The sequence below is a fragment of the Chroicocephalus ridibundus genome, chromosome 1 (genome assembly GCF_963924245.1).
Source record: "Chroicocephalus ridibundus chromosome 1, bChrRid1.1, whole genome shotgun sequence".
Taxonomy (NCBI): Eukaryota; Metazoa; Chordata; class Aves; order Charadriiformes; family Laridae; genus Chroicocephalus; species Chroicocephalus ridibundus.
The window spans coordinates 62,865,603-62,885,696 of NC_086284.1; positions in this window are offsets into that span (position 1 = coordinate 62,865,603).

Genomic DNA, 20,094 nt, shown 5'->3' on the forward strand with positions numbered 1-20,094 from the left:
TCTCAGTCCTCTCAATTGGTAGGCTGAAAAGGATTCTCTTCCCAACAGAAAAAACCATTCTCTTTCCTCCAATTTCTCTTCTTGGGGAAGATGTCTAAGTAAACTTAGAAAGGTTTAAGAGCTACAGAAAAAACTGTATAATGAATATCATTGTTTTTAATTTTGACTACTAACTAGAAGCTGTACTTGCCATTCATGTAATAGTCTAACCGTCAAGTAGCAAAATTTCATAAAAGTCTCAGAAAATTGGGTTGCAATTGCTTGTTGAAGGCAATTCTTCCAGCCCAAGTCAGGAGCAACTATACTGAAATCATTCCTGGCAGACGTTTGTTTGCTCTTCAAGACCCCCAAAGAGATGGTCTTCATTTTACTGAGGTCTGTGATGAGCAGTGGATTGTGGATGCAGGTGCAAGGGTGAGAGGAGGTTCGCACGGTTTGTTTTTGTACAGCCTCTGGTTGAAGCTCCAAGTCAGAAGATCACTCAGCTGTGGCACAGTCATTAGGGACGTTCCAAATCCCATTAAATCCAATAAGATTAAATTGAAGAATACATGTAAGCACTTTGCTGAATGACAACTGCAAATGCGTTTGAGCGTGAGCTGGGATTACTTGCCACCTTACTGTATCGCTTGGTGCCTCGCTAGACTGAGACTTACAGGGGAAGAAGTCACTCCAACCCCTTATAAGCCACCAATTTTCACAGGGAGCAGTAAGTGTTGAGTGTCCTCTGAGTTAAGCTGTGCTTCTTAGCAAGATTACAGGGAAAATGCTCATTTGAAGAGAATTGATAGCATAGGTGGACAGTTCCACTATTCTACTCCCAGCCTCCACAACATTTCAAAACTATTTCTAAATTGGAAAGTTGATATGTCACCCACTGGGGCATGCATCTGTGCTGACAGAGGACCACATGGAAGGAAACTCCACTTTGGCATGTTGTTTTTTTGCAAACTGCATCAGTCTGAAGACCGGACAAGAATGTACTCACTCCGCAAACCTGGAATGAGATCCTGCAAACGGAGCTATATCCAGCGAAGTTTTATCGACTCGGAATTATCTCCAGCATCTGTGCAGGAAACATGAGAAAGGACATTCTCTCTCCATGGTTTACGATGTTGCTAATGAGGGTAAGGTTGCCTCCGCTCCCTCTTGTCAGCTTCCCCATGCACACCCAAGCTATTCCATCATTTCGGGCCCTCCCCTTCCACACCGAACTGCTACGTGCTCTTTTCTAAAGGCTACCACCAAACAGGTTGGATGTGCCGTAGTACACTTGTAGATGCAAGAAGACTCGCCTAAGAGCATTCTCTGTGGCATCTGCTGCTCTTTTCGGGTATAAAACCGTACCGCTGGTTTGTGTGTTGTCTGACTATCACAGCATTTCTCAAATGTTTCTCTGCTGCTCAGCTGATGGGAGAATTTGGGACTAGTTACTCATTGCCTCAGTCCTTGGTGATAAAAAGCATCTTCAAAAAGCAACACTGGAATGACTCTCTCGAGCATCGTGGCACAGCTCTTTTCAGCCAGCTGCTATCTGGGACCAGGACAGCAATAGCCAAAGCCATCAGAGTCAACTGGAGGTAGCCAAAGTAGCATAAAATCCCCTTATAAAACCAACTTCTGATGTTTTTTTTAAAAGTTTGACAAAACAAACATCACCTCACTTGAAAAGGACAGCTTCTGCAAACGTACTACTTAACTCACAGTGTTTTAAAGGTTTATTTCTGCGCTTCTAATTTAACATCTGGCTAGGCTGCTCTGAATTGTAATCATAGAATCATAGCATCATAGAATCGCCTAGGTAGGAAGGGACCTTTCAGATCATCGAGTCCAACCATCAACCTAACTCTGACAAAAACCATCACTAAACAAACCATATTGCTAAGCAGGCTGGAGAAGCCCTGCCTCTGTGCTCAGAAGCTCCTTTAATAAGGGTCTTCGATTTGTTGGTTTTAAATTATAGCTCACAAAACATCAAAATTCTTATTTGCTACTAAGCAATACGTCATAAACAACAGAGGAAAAACACGCATACAGCTAAGCCTGTCATGTGTAAAACTGACATTTTTGTTTAAATTCACCAGTGAGCAACTGTGATCTATTATTTAGGAGAATGCCTTGCCAGTGTTTGCTAATCACTCTTCCTAACAGTAACAGATATCCTGGGGGGGGTCCAACAAATTGTAAGTCAATCTTCAGGTTCAGTGCAAGGCAATATCCTGAAAGAAAAATGACTTGGACGGTTTGTGATCAGCAACTTGAATTACAGCCTTGGGTACTCTAAGCACCACACCGGCTCATTTAAGAAGCATGACCACATGTTTGCGAAGTGAGGACTGGCTTCTTATTTCATCGCAGAAGCCAAGTTAGAAATCATAAAGAGAGCATGATAGCAACAGCCTGCCTTATCCAGAGGCGGAAAAATTGGAAACTAACTGTTAAGTATAGGAGGAAAATAATGACGTATATGTATCACGTTTTACATAACATATACAATACTAATTATAACATTGGGCTGATGATTGTTTAATAAGAGAGCTTCTGTGCTTGTACCATTCCTCTGATCTCTGAATACAAATGTGGTACTCATTTTTTCCTGTTGTGAGCACCAGTTCTTACCGATTTATCGGAAACTTATTTAAATAAACTTCATGTTAAATAGTTAATATTTAAATAAATGACTAGTGTCCCCTGTCTCCAGAAAGGTCCCTTTGATGTAATCTGGGCTCTGCAGCGTTGCTGAAAGGTGGGACAGAAGAGAAGCAAAGGCCAGGGGCTGCCTCCCTTTGCGTCCCCGTCGGTGTTACGAGGGATGAGGCCAGGACCCTGCAGGCTCTGCCCTTGCTGCCAGAGCTGGCCTTGGCTGAGCCCGTGGGGTTAATCCGAAAGGGAGAACCTGCTTCCACCATTAATCCAGGGGAGCAACGATGGGAGCCGAATGCAAAGCGACAGGCCTTTCGGCAGAGCCAAAATAAATCGGGGAAAAAACACTCAGAAAATCCTTCCTCCATCACCCCTCAGCAGCCGAGGCGGTTTCGGGCAGGGGGACACCTGGATGGGGTTCGAGTCAGCTAATGCAAACCCTGCAGCATGTGCCAGGCGAGGAGGTGCCCAGGCTCAGCAGAGGGAGAGATGAACTTTCCTGGTCCCGGTCTCTGGCCACGCCACCCAGAGCCAGACCGGATATTTCTGACCTGCTGTCTCCGAGGCCTAATTAGCTCAGGCGTAGTTTCTGATGAGGCCTGAGACCCTCTGGAGTCAAGCAGCACAACTTCAATCACTTGATCGTAGATCTGACCTCCTCAGCCTTCTGCAGGCCTGGAGGGGACAGCCTGCACGGTCACCTGAGCTGGTTCCCAGGAGCTCTCCAGGAGTGGGGCCACCAGCAAGCCAGGGATCACGGGGAACTTGGTGGCGTAGCACCCACCTGCTCACCCACCTCCACATCGAGTAGACACCCTTGGTACAGCCAGACAGCCACTCCCACTCACCGGAAGCAGGACGTTTTGTGGTGAAGGAGGAAGAAGAGAAACCTTGTTCTCGCTTCCACGCACCATCCTGTGCTGGCACGGAGCCTCCCACCCTGCCAAGAGTCTTGCAGCTGACTCATTTAAATCAGTTAAACTCGCACGCCAGGAATGAAGCCTGTGTTTTGAGGGCTCGTCCTCTGACAGAGTGCTGCAGCCACCCTTCTCCAGTCCGATTCAGGAGTACCTGGATCCAGCACATTCGCATTGTACGTGGACAGAAATACAGATGATGAGAAGTCACCTCTCTCACCCATTTTTGCCCCATCCTCCTCCCTCCCCTGCTGTGTTTCCAGGACACTCTCCTCACGCCTTGGCTAGAAAAGTCCACTGGCAGGGTTTTACATGAGCAAAGACTCCTTTCACAGAAATAGGAACTTTTGTCCTCTCCCTGCTTTAAGGACATTTAAAAATGCATTTAGACCTCTGACCAGGTGCCAAATCAGTTGTTGTGGCTACTACGGTATTTCTATTTCAAGAGCACAGTGAGTAACTGAGGCTGTCTTTGCTGGGCTGTTGGACCATGGAGAGATGCAGTCACACCACCTCACCCATCAGGTGGCCTGAGGACCCAGGCAGCAGGGTTATTGTCTCCCTATGGAAAGGGAACTGTCGTTCCCTGATGGAAAGCCATGACCAAGAACTAGTCAAAACATAATCTAAACACACCTGAGAAGTGCCCAAGTGCACCACTTGTGGCATCTACACTGTAACATGGCCTCAGCACACCAGGGCTCTGGCCCTTCCAAGCCTGCTGAATGAGTACCTAAGCAACCGCATTATTTAATTGCACCTTTCTACTGTTGGTTACTTTCTCTTATTGACTCAAGTAGTGTTGAGTTTTCCAGAGTGGGGACCGTGTCTGTCTGCCTGTAAAGCACTCGGCAGAGTGATCTTCCCACGGCTGGGTGTCCTTTCAGACCATGCAGTTGGAGACGACCCATCTGGACAGGGATTTCACCTCCGCCTTCAGAACGGAGAATAGGGAGGTGACAAATCCTTTGAATTGCAGACTTTAATGCGCACGCTCTGATTCAAAGCCGCCTAGTGCAACGGGACGCGGTTGTGCTGCAACGGTAACACAGTCTCGTTAGAATAAAGTTCACTATACAACCTAGGCCTCCTAATTTGATGATTTTATTTCACTGAAATTCTAATTCAATAGAGTTCACAGTGGCACAGATCTGGCTTATCACTCGAGCACGGGTATCTCTCAGCGTCAAGGAACGCGTGCCACACTCAAGTTATGGACGTGCTGAAGAGCTGATGTTTGACCTTGGTCCCCAGCAGCAAACTCCTTTGGATGTGATGTGGACCTGATGTAGTTGTACGTAATCTCTCCTTCAGTGAAACGTGGTCTGGAAAGCGGCTGTTTAATAAGCTGCAGATGCATTTTGGCATCTTCATATTTAAGATTATTTCTTATTTTAAAAGAGCCTGTGAGTGTTTATTTCTATCAGAGGGTGCAACAAGTAATTATTCTTGTATGCTGGAGCTTCCCAGCCTCCCTCAGCAATTTTTCCGAAAACCCTTTGACTTCACTGTATAGAAGGATCCTGAAAGTGTTGGGAATAATCTGTTCCCTTACCCCAATGCACTTGAGATGTGTCACCCTCCCGGAAGAGCCCCGCTATCCCATTCAACACTTCTGACTATACATACACCGAAGAGAAATTAAGTTTAGGTTGAAATATGTACATCCGTATGTGTGTACATGGACTCTACATACACATATGCATACACACATTTCTTTAAAATGAAGACCTCACAAAGCCTTTGACATACACCTATTTAAAAACGTGCAGTGAGCTTTCTGAACCCAGGTGAACACGTCTCACTTCAAGCACCCTTGAACTCATCTGGATCTTTAACTCAGCAGCAGGACCCCTGCGGCGCCAGAAATTATGCTGAAGCTGGACACGGGACACGGCCAGGCACCGTCAGGCCAGCGCTCCCCCGATTCTGCTCCCCACACCTCCCAGGACAGAGGAAATACCCTGGCATGGTCCTTCCCCGGGAAACTGAAACCTGAAGTCGGAGCACACGTTACAGCCCTGCCGTTGCCTCTACGACTGATCCGCCGGGATGGTGCCAGAGCGTCACCTCTGGTATCTGTCATAGTGTAAGAGGTGTTAACATCCAGTTACAGGAAAAAATGAGCTCTGCAACCAAGGGGAAAACTGGTGCTGCCTTTCTGTAAACTGGGAGATTTTCGTTCCTGGGAGAGAGGGTTTTTTTTTGTCAAGTATGAAATACTTGGGGGTGGCTGACACACTGGAAGGCTGTGCCGCCATACAGAGAGACCTGGACAGGCTGGAGATCTGGGCAAAGAGGAACCTTATGAAATTCAACAAGGGCAAGTGTAGGGTGCTGCACCTGGGGGGGGAAAACGCCACGCACCAGTACAGGTTGGGGGCTGACCTGCTGGAGAGCAGCTCGGTGGAAAGAGACCTGGGAGTCCTGGTGGACAACTGGATGACCATGAGCCAGCAATGTGCCCTTGTGGCCAAAAAGGCCAATGGCATCCTGGGGTGCATCAAGAAGAGTGTGGCCAGCAGGTCGAGGGAGGTCATCCTCCCCCTCTACTCTGCCTTGGTGAGGCCGCACCTGGAGTACTGTGTCCAGTTCTGGGCTCCCCGGCTCAAGAAGGACAGGGAACTGCTGGAGACGGTGCAGCAGAGAGCTACCAAGATGCTGAGGGGACTGGAACACCTCTCTGATGAAGAAAGGCTGACGGATTTGGGTCTCTTCAATCTGGAAAAAAGACGGCTGAGGGGGGACCTTCTCAACACTTATAAATACTTAAAGGGTGGGTGTCAGGAGGATGGGGCCAGGCTCTTTTCAGTGGTGCCCGGGGACAGGACAAGAGGTAATGGGCACAAACTTGAGCATAGGAAGTTCCACCTAAACATGAGGAGGAACTTCTTTACTTTGAGGGTGGCAGAGCACTGGAACAGGCTGCCCAGAGAGGTGGTGGAGTCTCCAACTCTGGAGACATTCAAAACCCGCCTGGACGCGTTCCTGTGCAACCTGCTCTAGGTGACCCTGCTCTGGCAGGGGGGTTGGACTAGATGATCTCCAGAGGTCCCTTCCAACCCTACGGTTCTATGATTCTATGATTCTATGAAATCAAATTGCTGTAAGATGTGTTTCCATTAAATCGAAAACAAGGTCTTCTTTTAATGCGTAGCTATTCTTCCAAAGTACAAGGGAGATGATACACAGATTTTGCTAATGTATGAGAGTGGGGAAATTAAACTGTCTAGCACTATCAAAGACTAAAGTTATCTTGCTCAGCATCTGAGACCTCCCTAAGTTTCAGAAACACAATCTACCTTTCTCCATTTTTATTCTGTTCATTTTATGCGTCCATTGGCATGGGGTTTTATGTTTGTGGTTTCCAGGGTCCATGGTGAGCTGTTAGGCAAGTTAAAAGGCCTGATGCAGAGAATGGCACCAGACATTAACCTCTGCACATCAGTATTTGGGATCCCCCTGCCTCTGTGGGGATTAGGTTACTGGTGAGCGAGAAGGCCGCCTTGGTCAAAAATACCCTGGGGACAGTCCACTTTCCAACTTTCCATAATGAGCAGCAACGAAAGAAAATCTGCCTGGTGTCCCCACAGACTTAGCTGCTCTCTTCACTCTCTCACAGGGGTTTGGGGTGTCTCTGCCTCGGGGAGCTGCGGTTCCTTTCCTTGCCCCAGGAGGAACCGGGAGATGCTCTGTCTCGAGACGTGCTCCCATGTGCCACCCAAGGGTGACGGAGGCTGTGCTGGCCCTTCACAGCTACAGCAATGAGATGGTGAAGTGCCGCCTATGGGGTCAGGCTGCTCCCTCTCGCTCCTGTCACCCCACCATGAGATGATGCAGTAAACAAAGTGGGCAGGAAACTCTACACTATAGGGGCAAAACAGGGAACCATTTCCTCCAGCTTTTTGCCCATTCAGTTCCCTGAATGCAACAAGACTTTCTACAGGAGATTTTTTAAAGCAACCCACTGAATGAATACAGGAGAGAGCGGGAGGAGGGCCGGGCAGACGCTGACGGAGGAAGGAGACAAGTTAAAGGGAATAAAACCTCACATGTCCACCTTCCTGTGGGACATGGACATCTCGTCTCACAGCAGGGGCTGAACCACATGCCTGTGATTTCTGGCAGCCAGAAGAAAATGGAAAGGAAGATGAACCTTCGAAGACTTGCTTCAGCAGCGGGAAGTCCAGCCCTGCTCACTGCCCCTCTGTGAACTCGCTGCCTGGTCCCCAGGAGGGCACAGGCAAAATGTCCTTCCTCTCCAGCAACTGAAATAAAGAGAAAACCAGCCATCACCTCTTCCCCCACATCCCACCCCAGAGGCCTTTAGGCACACTGGCACTGCCTCCTGCCACCAAGAGGTTTGTCACCTCTCCTGACCCAGTGGTAATGGCACTTTGGGCTGCTGAGGACAAGACGGTGGTGCTCAAGACAGTGGCGAGTCCATCCAGGGAACGGGAGCTGTGGGGCACAATCCAGTCGGGCTTTTGTAGTTACTTCTCTGCTGCCTGGGGGGACATAGAGGCATAGCCATGATGGAGGTCACCTCATGCTTTTGGCAATCTCCTCCACACCCGTTCCCAGCACTGCTTTCCTTGCCCTTCCTGCAGGCACCTGGCAATTTATTGATCATATCCTGGCGTCATTTTGAAGCCTACCACTCCGCTGGGCCAGGCAGCCTGCAATTACTGTTTGGGACATGGTGACAGAAGGGTGGGAGGCTCCTCCAGAGCTAGACTTCACAGGCAGTTAGGGAAGCGGGCCCTGAGAAGAGGTTTGTGCTACACGCAGACCACTCCTGTCTCAAATACAGCCTCAGACACGGTCTCGTATCAGCAGCCTGAACTCCTTGACTGTAGTGCCTGCTCTCTGCTGACGGAGCTGCCTCATGCAGCATGCCTACAAATACTACGTATACCAAGTACAGCCTGAGGAGCATATCTAAAAAATGGTGTTTCCCAGGGAAAAAAATTGATCTTGCAGCATCCGAATGCTGAAAGCGAGGAGGACACTGCCACCAACACACGCAGCCCTGCCCTGGCAGGCATTTTCCGAGCTTACTCATAAGCCCTCACCTCCACGGCATTAGCCACGCACATTCTGCCTAAGCCTCACACCAGGTTCCTCTCCCTTGCACAAAGACTTACTTATTTATATATTGCTGACTAATTTTATCCCGAAGGACCAGGATGTAAGGGAGATACTCAATATGTGTTTCTGCCCTATGGATGCGCCTTCAAGCCCTTTACCCTAAGCACTGGTGGCCAGCTACCCGCAGCAGCATGGGGTTCAGCCTGGGCTTCAAAACCTGCTCCACAACTGAACAGAACAGCCCAAGCTGAGCTCCACACTGCAACGCTTTACTGGTTTGACGCTACCCACCTAGAAGCCTTGTTGATGGGCTTATCTGAAATGAGGGCACTACAGATGTACCGCGGGCTGTTTTCACAGCACCGCTGCACTTTCCCTTCTGACGGGTATTTTGATGGAGATTTCTGCCGTCGGGGGAATATCTGGAGAAGAATTTTCTGAAGGGAGCAGCTGACCGGCAAGGGATCCAGCCGCCCTCAAAGATGTCATGTGAGATTTTTCACAGGATGCCAGAGAGGGCACCGAAATCAGGAAGATCACAGGTTTTCCAGGCACGGATTCCCAGTCACCCTACCTGTAACTATTAACACAAGCATTACTTCACAGTGAATGAACTCTACCCACTCCCCTTCCAGAGACGTGGCATGAGGCTCCTGCAACATTTAATACTATTTAAGCTCTCAAAATAGGGCTTTAATGAGGCTTAAATGCTGAGTTTGTAGTAGACCTTCCAGAGAGAAAGTTAATTTCAGCCCACAGGCCTAATATTCATGAACTTGAAAGCAACTCTGGTATAAATAAATAAAAAAAAAAAGTGCTGCTTTACATGTGCATAAGCATATCTGCATAATTTTGTGGGTATTCCTATGTGCTTGTATTTACAATTGCACCCCATGAAGTTTCTGGACAAAGATTAAAAGGTATAAATATAAGCAGGAGAAGAGATGGGGGGGGTTTCTGCTGTATTTTATTGTATGCAATAAGCACAACATTAGCACTGCAAATGAAGAATGGGAAGCTCCAGGACTGTGCATGTAGCCCACCGATATATATGTATTGCAAGTCTCTACTGCAAGTCTCCATCTGCAACCACAGTGCGCTGGACAACAAGTGTTACCAATGTTCCCTGTGGTCCCTCGAGGCTCAAGACACTCTAACCAGTCCTCGTGGCTTGGAAAATCCTTTTATCAATCGCCTGCAGGTTAGTCAAAAGACCCGCTGTCATATAAATGGTCTAATAAAGGTACATGTATGTTCCAAAGGTGCATCCTTATTTTTACAGCTGTTTTGGGACTGGGAAAAGTAAACTGGGAAATCAAAGACCTTTTTTATTAATATTTCTGTCATTCTGTTCCCCTGCTTTCCTCAGCAGTTTCTCACCATCTCTAAGATGCAGGAGGAGGAAGCCTACGCTTACGACACTCCTGCAGTTCTGGCTAAGACAGGAACTCGGTAGGCTCCAGGACAACCATGTAATTCAGTGCACAGAGACAGCAATAGGCCATCCATATGGATGAAGACCTAACTTGCAACGTATATTAGCTTTATCAGCATGGCTACCACTCTAGTGGCTTCAGCGCTCCTGCTACTGAACCAATATCCCGTGGTATGTGCAGGTAGAGAGCAGGCCACGCTGCCTGCACTCAGTATGAGAAACTGTTAGCACAAGTAACACGACTTAACATTCTTCAAGTTGACAAAAAAAAACCCCAAAACTTGAAAAATGTCTCCAGAACAAGAACACACAAGAACAAGAACTTAAAGGAGTTATTCTTCATGAAACTATGAAATGTCCATCTTCAGGTTCCCTGGAGTCTCTTGGGTGTTCAGCCAGCGGGACAGTGATGAGACCTCAGCAGGGTCTGCAAGTCACCGCTCGGTTTCACGGAGGTATGAGCATATCCAGGAAAGCAGGCTGGCAGAAGAGACACTCAGCTGCTGATCGTTTAACTACCAGCTATCCAGTTTCACCGCTTTGGTAACAAACAACTTTGGGACATATACGAGAGATGATAACGTGGCATTTCTGCCCACTCTGCTACCTTGAAACGCGGAGTTGGGTCTGCAAGAGTTAAAGAATGGGAGGGTTGCAGAAAACAAATTCCTCTCAAGAATCCTCCACTGAAACAAATCAGAAAGAGGACCGAGAGAAGGACAGACAGAGGTCAGTCCAGGAAAAAGGCATCCCCAAAATGGTAGGTAACATCCTCCAACTTCTTGATGGATTCACCTGCAGTTACCCGAGAGCCCTGCTTGGTCTCAAGTCAGCACAATCTGCTCAGGCCAAGCCACTTGGGGTGCCCACAAACTGTGCCAGACTGCAGAAAATCTGCCTGCCCTGACAAAAGAAAAGAGAAACATTCTTGGGAACAGTCGAATAAGCACAGTATGAAATGTAAGTACAGTTCAGTATCAAATATTATGAGACAGTATCCAGTATTATACTGGCAAGCCCTGGGACTTGGACTTTGCACAAAAATATTGTGTGAACATTAAAATATATATGCACTGACCTGCATGGTGTGTGCAAACAGAGAACAAGAAATTAGTTTCAAAAGAAGATACGTGGTTGGTTGCACACTTGCCCTAGGCAGAGGGTGAGAGGACAAACATCTGATGCTAATGATATTCTTTAATATAGGTATAAGCTTACTGGGACTGAGAGGGCTAAAGGAACTAAATTATCTGTTGTGTTCGTACTGGCAGAGCCTCTTCCTTCTCCTCTCCTATACAATCACAATGGTTGCTGCCATAATGTAGTCTTAAAAGTTCTCAACAGCTACCACAACGAATGTCACACAACGCTGCACTGGCAGGGATAGGACCAGCCATAGCTGGCTTCTGGTTCTCTAATTTCTACGCTCCTAGGAAAATACCACTAGCAAGATACTTAACTGCGGTGATGTCAAAGCATCTACTGAGACACATTTTGGCTGCATCTCCTTTCATGGCATCACCCCACTAATATAGATTGAAAGAAAGATTTTAAGAATTTTAATAGATTGACACATTAATGCAAACTTGATGCAAACCTGTTATTTTCTTCCAACTCTTATTTGACAAATCAACTGAGCAGTCTCACCAATCAACTGAACTGACCTCCTCCTTTGCTGATACAAATTCATACCTGACTTCTGGTTTAGATAGGCTACAGACCATGTGAGGGCCTATAATCTCAGCCCAGCACTTAGACAAGACCAACAGCTCAAAGCAAACCAAGCATCCAAAAGAATGACAAGTTAATAAACACAGTTGGCCACCTAAGACTGATTTGGCCACAGTACAAGACTGGGCTAAATCTGATCTTGATCCAAACTAGGGGCTGATTGATCTCCCTTAATCTGGAAGTGATTAATTTTCTTAAAGGTCAAAATTCTAAACTCACTGCCCAGAAACCCTTCAGTCATGGGTGGGGGAAAAAAAAAAAGGTCAACCCACAAATCCAAAACAAACCACAGGGAGCAAATATCCCCTTTGGAGCGCATAAAATTGCTGCTTTCAGCCCTTCCAATTAAACCACAAAACAAATAGCACCATAAATTTCACCTTGCAGACGATCTTTCCCCAGGTCCCCTTTTCTTTTCATCGCCCCTTTCATTAGCTCTGCCCCCGTCCATCACGCTATAAAGCACAAGGCCGACACCTCGCCCTGTGCCCCAGCACAAGCTGGCATCGGGGCGATGCAGTTTGCCAAGCCTGCCTCCTCCCGACTTTATCACCAACTTGCCTCTTGACTCCATAAATGTGACACATCAGGGATGTGCCTGATGTCACTGCTCAGGCATCCTCAGTCTGATGTGCTGCCATTGGCAAAGACCTACGAATTCCCTATGGAAACGAGTCCTCCGACTTCTGAGTGTAATGTTACTATCCTTAGCGTTTTCCCAGAAGGATAAAGTGCGATGAACTTTTTTTTTTTGGTGGTTGTTTTTCATCTAATAGGATTTACTGTGGAACAGACATGTGAGAGACCAATCTTCAAAGTAAACGATGGGTCTCCTCTTACTGAAGTAACCAGGTGATCTAGTCAAGGCTGCATGTCCCAAAGTTCAAAGGTTAAAACTGGGATGACCAGTCCCACATAAATAAAAGTCATGTGATGCTACAGGATCTTTGAAGTACTCACCTTGGATGAAGTCCTGTGCTTCATCTTTCTTCTAAACCTATTCGTGTCGTGTAATCTATTGATTGACAAGTGCTGAGGAAAAAAAGTGCCAAACACGTCTGGGCCTAAAAGCTGTCACGTAGACTCCAGTAATTTGTTGCCCTCGCAGCATCTCATGGAAGATTTTCCACTCGGCACTACATGAGTCCTTCTAAAAGGAAGGCAGATTTCATGACACGCAACCCATAACTTCAAGTGGACGTCAGGATACCTGACATGGTTAACTTTACATAGCAAGAATCTCAGAGAAGAAATAGGTCAGGACACATTTAATGGTGTATCTGGGAAGCTTTTATGATGCTCAGCTTTATTTAAAATCTGGATTTAAATGAGCCACACATACAACATGTTACTACCTACACCATTCCCAAATCTTCTCTTCCAGCCTATCAAAGTCTTTGCAATAGCTGTAAGAGCCATTTCTGTAGAATTTTATAACAGCTTTGATCCATTAATTTCAGCTGAGCTCCATCTGACTGACCCCAGCATGAGAAAAAAAACCCAGCATAGTCAGAGCAGGTCTTTCAGCCTTATTCAAAAAGCATTGCTAGTTTGGTCACCATGTAACATCCAATCTTCTACGCATGTCTTCCATAAATTTTGCAACTAAAACTACAGAGCACGAACGCTTGGGGTAGAGATCACTGACACCATACTTAGCCATTGCGTTTCAGGTAGCTATAAAAGATGGGAAGCCCACTTGTAAGAACTGAGGTGACAGTACAGCTGATGAGGACTGGAAGCTCCTGAACAACATCGTTTCTGGATGGCCTGTCACTGGCAGGGAGAATGCGGAGAAGAAAGGAGGGTGAATGTAGGACAGCTGTGGTGGAAAAAAATACAGCATACAGAAACAGAAAGTGGCGGGTTTCTGCTCAGTTGAGAGAGTATGGATACAAGGAACCAGGAAAAGGGTAAAGGAAAGGCTTTTCACCTAGTGCTGTGGCTGGGAACACAGGAGCGCTGTAAGGCAGGACATGGTCTCTCCACAGTTGATTTCTCCTGTGCTCAGAAGGGCAGGTCTTGTAAATAAAGAGATTTGCATCAAAGACACTTGACTCCAAGACAAATGTCATCTCTCCAGATCCACTCAGATTGGTTTTAGAAATGGCACTAAATGCAAGACTTCAAGAATGTCCACCTACTTGGACTACCAAGTGCAGCAAGATACTAACTCCTGAAAGGACCAATGCATGGAGCACACGCGATGAAATAACTACTTTGCCGAACATCGAGCGTAGCTTTGCATGACACCAGAAGGATTTAAAATAGCTGGCAATAGCCACGGAAGCATTCCCCCACCTAAGACTCATCAAGCAGAGTTAGGTCACATCTGAACTGTCCTTTGTCCACGCTGTGAGCTAGAAGACGTCTCTGAGCAGTACCAGGACTTTAAAAAATTCTTTCTGGGGCCATCCATAGCCACATCTATCAATTTTCAGACATTTAGAAACCTGTTTCCTTGCTTGCTAACACTTTTAGTGTGTATGTATGAGTATGGATGTTTATATTTGAAAATATACAGCTGGTAGCAAACTAGATCCTGTTACTTATGTATGTTCATGACAACGTGTAAGTTAAAAGAGGAAAATAAGGAGAAGCCAATAATTAGACCTTTCAGTTTAACATCTGTTCCTAGGCATTATTAAAGCAAATGCACACTCCTTGCGTACACTGAAATCTATTCATTAATGAACAGCATCCAGAATGGATGTCCTAAGTTGTGTCAAGGCAAATTATTTTTCCTCCTACCCCAGTGTAGCAGATTTTGTGAATAGCAGTAAATGTTGACTTTAGTAAACTTTGCCACTGCTTCTTTCTATCAGACCAGAGAATCATAATATAAATTAAACTTCCAACAGTACACGTGCAAAACCAGAAAATGCTTCTCAGTGATGCGAGTGATATTCTATCAGAACAGAAGAGTAAATCAAAGAGAGTTCCTTTCTGGAACTCACTATGTTTAGAAATAACTTGGATCACAGAGTAGATAGATAATGTACTTCTTAAATGTACAGGTGACGTGAAGCCGAGAGGGATTGCTGGAATGCTTTGGAGAACAGGGTTAGAAGGCAAACCTGCATAAATGAAAGACATGAACCTGGAGGAATAACTGAGGAAGGTAGGACAGACATCCGCAGGGCCTCAGGGTTACTCTGCAGTTGCCCATGCTCTGACAATTTACGGATAAACAAAGTGCTCCATTTTCTAATTTGTGTGAATCTGTGTGAGTTAAAGGTAAAGAGAGGTGCAATGCCATTTTCTCCATCTTAGAATGAATCAGTTTATTAACAGAAGTGAACATGGCCTAGGGGCTTGCAACAAGATGCAAAATGTACTGAGTTCCCATATTTAGGGCTGTAACATGGTGTTTATAATTATAAATAGCAATAATCTCCAGATAAGTAACTCAGTTGGGTGACTGATGACATGACTGCAGAGGGTATCAGTTTTTTTGGACTGAGAATTAAATGTTGAGTTTCAGATCTTAACACAATGTTCACAATAAAGTTAATCCTAGTGGTGGCAATAACGCTCTTTACCATCCCTAACCCCGCTAATCATCTGAAGAAGCAACAGATAGAAACAGAGTGAAACTTCAGAGTGGAAACACACACGGAATGGAGTTCAGCATTCAAAGATTGCACGAACATGCCAAAACTATTCATTCTTCCCTTGCAGGAGCGGGAGCAGAAAGGTTTGTTCCACTGGCTCCTGGCCAGGTCAGTTCCCCTTCAGCCAAGGGGAGAGAATAGCCAGAGTGACCTCCTGCCAGCAGTCCCCTGTGCGGTCCCAGCACACGAATGAGTTCTAACAGCTGCCACTGGAAAACAAAGCGGTTGCATTTGTCAAGAACAATGTGGGAATACAAAATCCCTACCAAAGATCCTGGGAAATGTGGAGCATCCAAAAGTTGCCATCCAGAAGCACGCGTTATGATGACGCCTTCCTTAATTAAAGTAAGGACCTGCCATTTAGCACCACAATTACAACGCCAGAAATGTTGCCAGAGAGTCTCGTGCAGTTCGAAAAGGAAAGTTTTTATGCATTGCACATTTGTTATCTGACATTATCAGTGCTCCCAGAGTTCATGACCAATATAATGCTACAAAGGACACCAGTTCTCTGTACAGGTCATAGTTTCATAAAAATCAATATCTAACAAATACATATTAGAGTAAGTGTGTTACTGATACAATACAGTCTGAACAGGCTCATTAATGATGGATGAACACAATGAGAAAGCTGAGATCACAGGAAAAACTAGAATAATAAAACAACAATGTTGTTATCAATGTCCAATGAACAAATCACCTAATAAATACATTTTATGAGACTGAATTACAGAATTACCACTAACAGAAATGGTTTCTGTTTTGTTTGAGTAATTCACCTTCTGTCTAACCTAAGATCCCCAAGGAAGGTACAGCCAAGACAGTTTCTGACCTTGCTGGCGGTTGACATCCATATCTGCAGAACGCGTGCATCTGGCTTGCTCCTTCACCCTTCCCAGAGAAAGTCATCCAACGCAAATGGCCAAGTTCTCCAGCCCATCATAAAGACATGGAGATTTACATACACCGCGCTAAAATCCTGTATTTTTCTGCACATTATAGTGGTTCTGCGCATCACCTGCCCATCGCTTCCTCTTCCACAGAGGACCTCAAAATCTTTTCAGACCCTCAAGAAGTACGATACAATAGTTAAAAATTAGTCAGTGTTATGGATATCACTACTTTTTAACCCAGGAAACTATACTGCCTAATCAAATAATAGCTTGCTGATCACTTTCAGGAAATTAGGAAAGGTGCTTTTGATACCTGTGCACACAGCACGTGCATGTGTTGCTGTGTACCCACATCCTCAGCAGAAGAAAAAAAATTAAGGGTATTGGTCAAAAGTCAAGTTTCTAATTCAGAGTGAGAGTAGAACTTTTAAAACAAATATGTATGTCTCCAGTCTAAAACAAAAAAAATGATTTTGATGGTCTTTTATTAAAAAGTTTAATAAAACAAAAAACCCTATCTGTTTCTGATCCCCATGCCCTTTAGCTTTTAGTTATTTTGCACTGAAATATAGGAAAAAACCCACATATTATTTTATATTTTTGTAGTTATTTTTATACATTTTTCTAAACAAATCTATTCCGACACAAGATTAGTGGGAAAGGTCATCTCTGTTGTTCCTATTGCGTATAAATCTAAGTCTCTGGTATGAAAAGCTGTATTTATAATCCAAGGAAAAGAACAGGGATTGTCTGATGCGCTACTGAAAGTTAACAGGTCCCAAGTTTAGATTGGGGATAATGTCATTCTTTGATAAACAGCCACTGTTTCTTCAAACCCAGCTGTCTTTGGCATATCAAATCTGTCAGAGGTGCTTACAGCAGTGTATAGGTTATTGTAACACACAGCATATATTCTCACTGAGACATGTCACATCACATACCTTTCATAATTTTCATATTTGATGACAAATTTAGATTACTATGCACGATGTATTGTTTTCAGAATAAACTTCTATTTCCAGGAGTGATGTAAGGTTAAAGTTATAAAATGATGCAGTGCACCTAAGAAACCACGTTCTCCTAGATGCTTAATTAAAAATATTAATTCAGAAGTTCAGAAAAGATTTATAATCAGTATTTTCAAGGGTGAGAGCTTACACTTAGACTCTTGTTTCATATTTAAGCATGTAAAGAAAAGCATTATGATTTTCAATGACTCCTGGCAGTGAATACCTCTGGATTGCAGAGGAGTTACTCAGCACACTTGAAAATCAACCAGAATCTACTTAAATGTCCCCCTAAAACCACAGAAACCTAATTTTCAGTAGCTAAATGTGAGAGTTGCCTAATGTTGTAAAGTTAAAAACCAATTCCTTCACATTTAAATCAACAGTTTTCGTTACATACATTTATCCATCATAAAATATAGACCCATTAGATTTTGAATCTAATATACATATTTCTATCTAAAGCTCCTAGCCTTTGACATGTTAGCAATACTTGGGCCACTATAAAGGACCATTATCTTCCAGAAGGAAAGCTACTGCATGAAAAGTGTGGCAAAAATAAACTGGTCCGACCCTATTCCCATGGATCAGAGGATTAAAGAACTACAGAGCCTCTCCTTCCTCTGCACACTCGTGCATTCATTTGCATTGCTCAAGACTCGGCTGGGTATTAGCCAGCCTACCTTCAACACTGTGTTTATGCAGAGAAGAGTTTTAAGTATTGAAAGGAGACAGGGGCTAAGAAAATGAACCGAGAAAATAGGAAGAAAACTGGCAGCAGCTTGCTGTCTGCAGAAAGCATACGAAAATATTTTTCCAATGGGAAGGAGTTACACATGGATAGATTTAATGGGATAAATGTTCCTGAAGGACTGCTCTGAAAACAGTATGTGCATAAAGCAGGAGAAATACAGCAGGTGAAATACAACAGATGGAGAGGAAGGAAAAATTTTAAAAAAGAGAGAATGCAAAAATCAGACCAAGAAAGCAAAACAACACCAAAAACATAAACTATACCAGAGCACATAAGCATCCATTAAGTACAGGAAAGAAAGCAATGAAGAAGAAAAAACCTAGAAAATTAATATGAAGTTATTCTTAACTCTTTTTCTTCTTCCTTGCATTCTTGAGGTGGAGGTCATAACTGCTTTGGGATAACAAAACTTCTCAGTCCCCTTTAGCAAAAGGGGATGTATATGTACCTATACTATACTATAAATGTATCTCATTTATAATGGCTTAATGGGTGTTAAGTATTAATTGGTATAGTGTGATCTCCACCCAAGATTAATTAATCTGGCATTACTCTGAAGCATTTTCTTTCCCCTAGTCTGCTAGACATCCTGAATGTGAGCTATGGCTCAAGCAGCTACTACCTCAACGCCGTTTACAGTTCAGCTCCCAGCAAAAGGTGTACAACTCGGGCAGGCTGTGCTGGTGCCTTTCACTCAGCTTTGTGCTTCCCCATCTCGCTTTAGCTTGACATTTTTTAGTCAAGGTAGAAATTTAGACAAATAAAGCTCACTGTCTTTTTCAGCTTGGTTACAGCTGAACTTCTCCGCTTCTGTCCTTAACGCTTACACTTTACAATAATAATGCCTGGGCTGGGAAACTGCCTATGGGGCTGGCATTCCTCAGATGGCAGGGGTGCTCACTGAAATATGCGGACATAGCGGGTACACCCGAGCTGCCCTGCCGGGTTCACTTCTCAGAGGGCTGCAGTATTTGGATCCCAGAGTTTGACAACATCCAGCCAGCAGAATGTCGTCGAGACATTCAGAGCACAAGCCAGAGCACGCTTATTTTCCAGCAGGTGAACACGTGAAAAATAAAAGTTCCACTTGGTGATGGCACCTTCAATCAGCTAAGTAATAGGGTATTCTAATTTATATGTGTTTGATACACTGATAATGAAAGAAAACATGTTCTCTGACTAAATACTTTGCCGTAGACGATTTTAGAAAAAAATTTTTTTACATATCTAGGGAATACCCAATATATAAATACTATAAAGCATTGTTGTACAGTATCGTTGCTGTCTTCCACCAGTTAAACACGCTAAGGTGTTTTATTGTGCCATAAAGCATAGCCCAGGGGACAGCTGTATGTTGGTATCTAAAACACTAGCCTTGTCTCTCTTGTTTGTGAATGCCACGTAGGTCCAGTGTGCCGACAGCTGCCACAAAAATCACCTGGTGTCATTCTGGACAACCAACTCATAGTAAGGATCGTATCTGTAGCCCTTGGACGCAGCGAGAACCTGATTTTCCAAGCATTTGTCTTTATTTATTCTGAATTATCACTAGCACTGTTATCTTCCATGTGTGGATGAATAAAAACGTATGGGGAGTGACGCGAACTCTCTAAACAACGTAACTCAGACCTAATTAATTCAGCAAACAAACAGCCATCATTTTTTTTTTTAATTCCCTCTCCCGTCGCCATGATTATTAAGGCACGTTTCTTCCGGGCAGCCCAACATTTTTTAAAAGTACTGCCTGACGCCCACACCACGCGCACTTAAAACACCTCACCCGGTAACTCGGGGACTGTCGATGCCCACAGGACCGAGCGCTGGCCTACACCAGGCCCCCCCCTTTCTCTCCGGGCCTACTCCAGCGGCGCCTCAACCCAATCCCCGTCCAAAATTCTCCTCCAGCGTGGCCCCCGCCTACGGCCACCAGCGGCCGGGGCGACGGCTGGGGCTGGGGCTGGGGCCGCCTGTCCCCGGCCACTCCGGCTGCGCACCCCACCGCCCCGCTG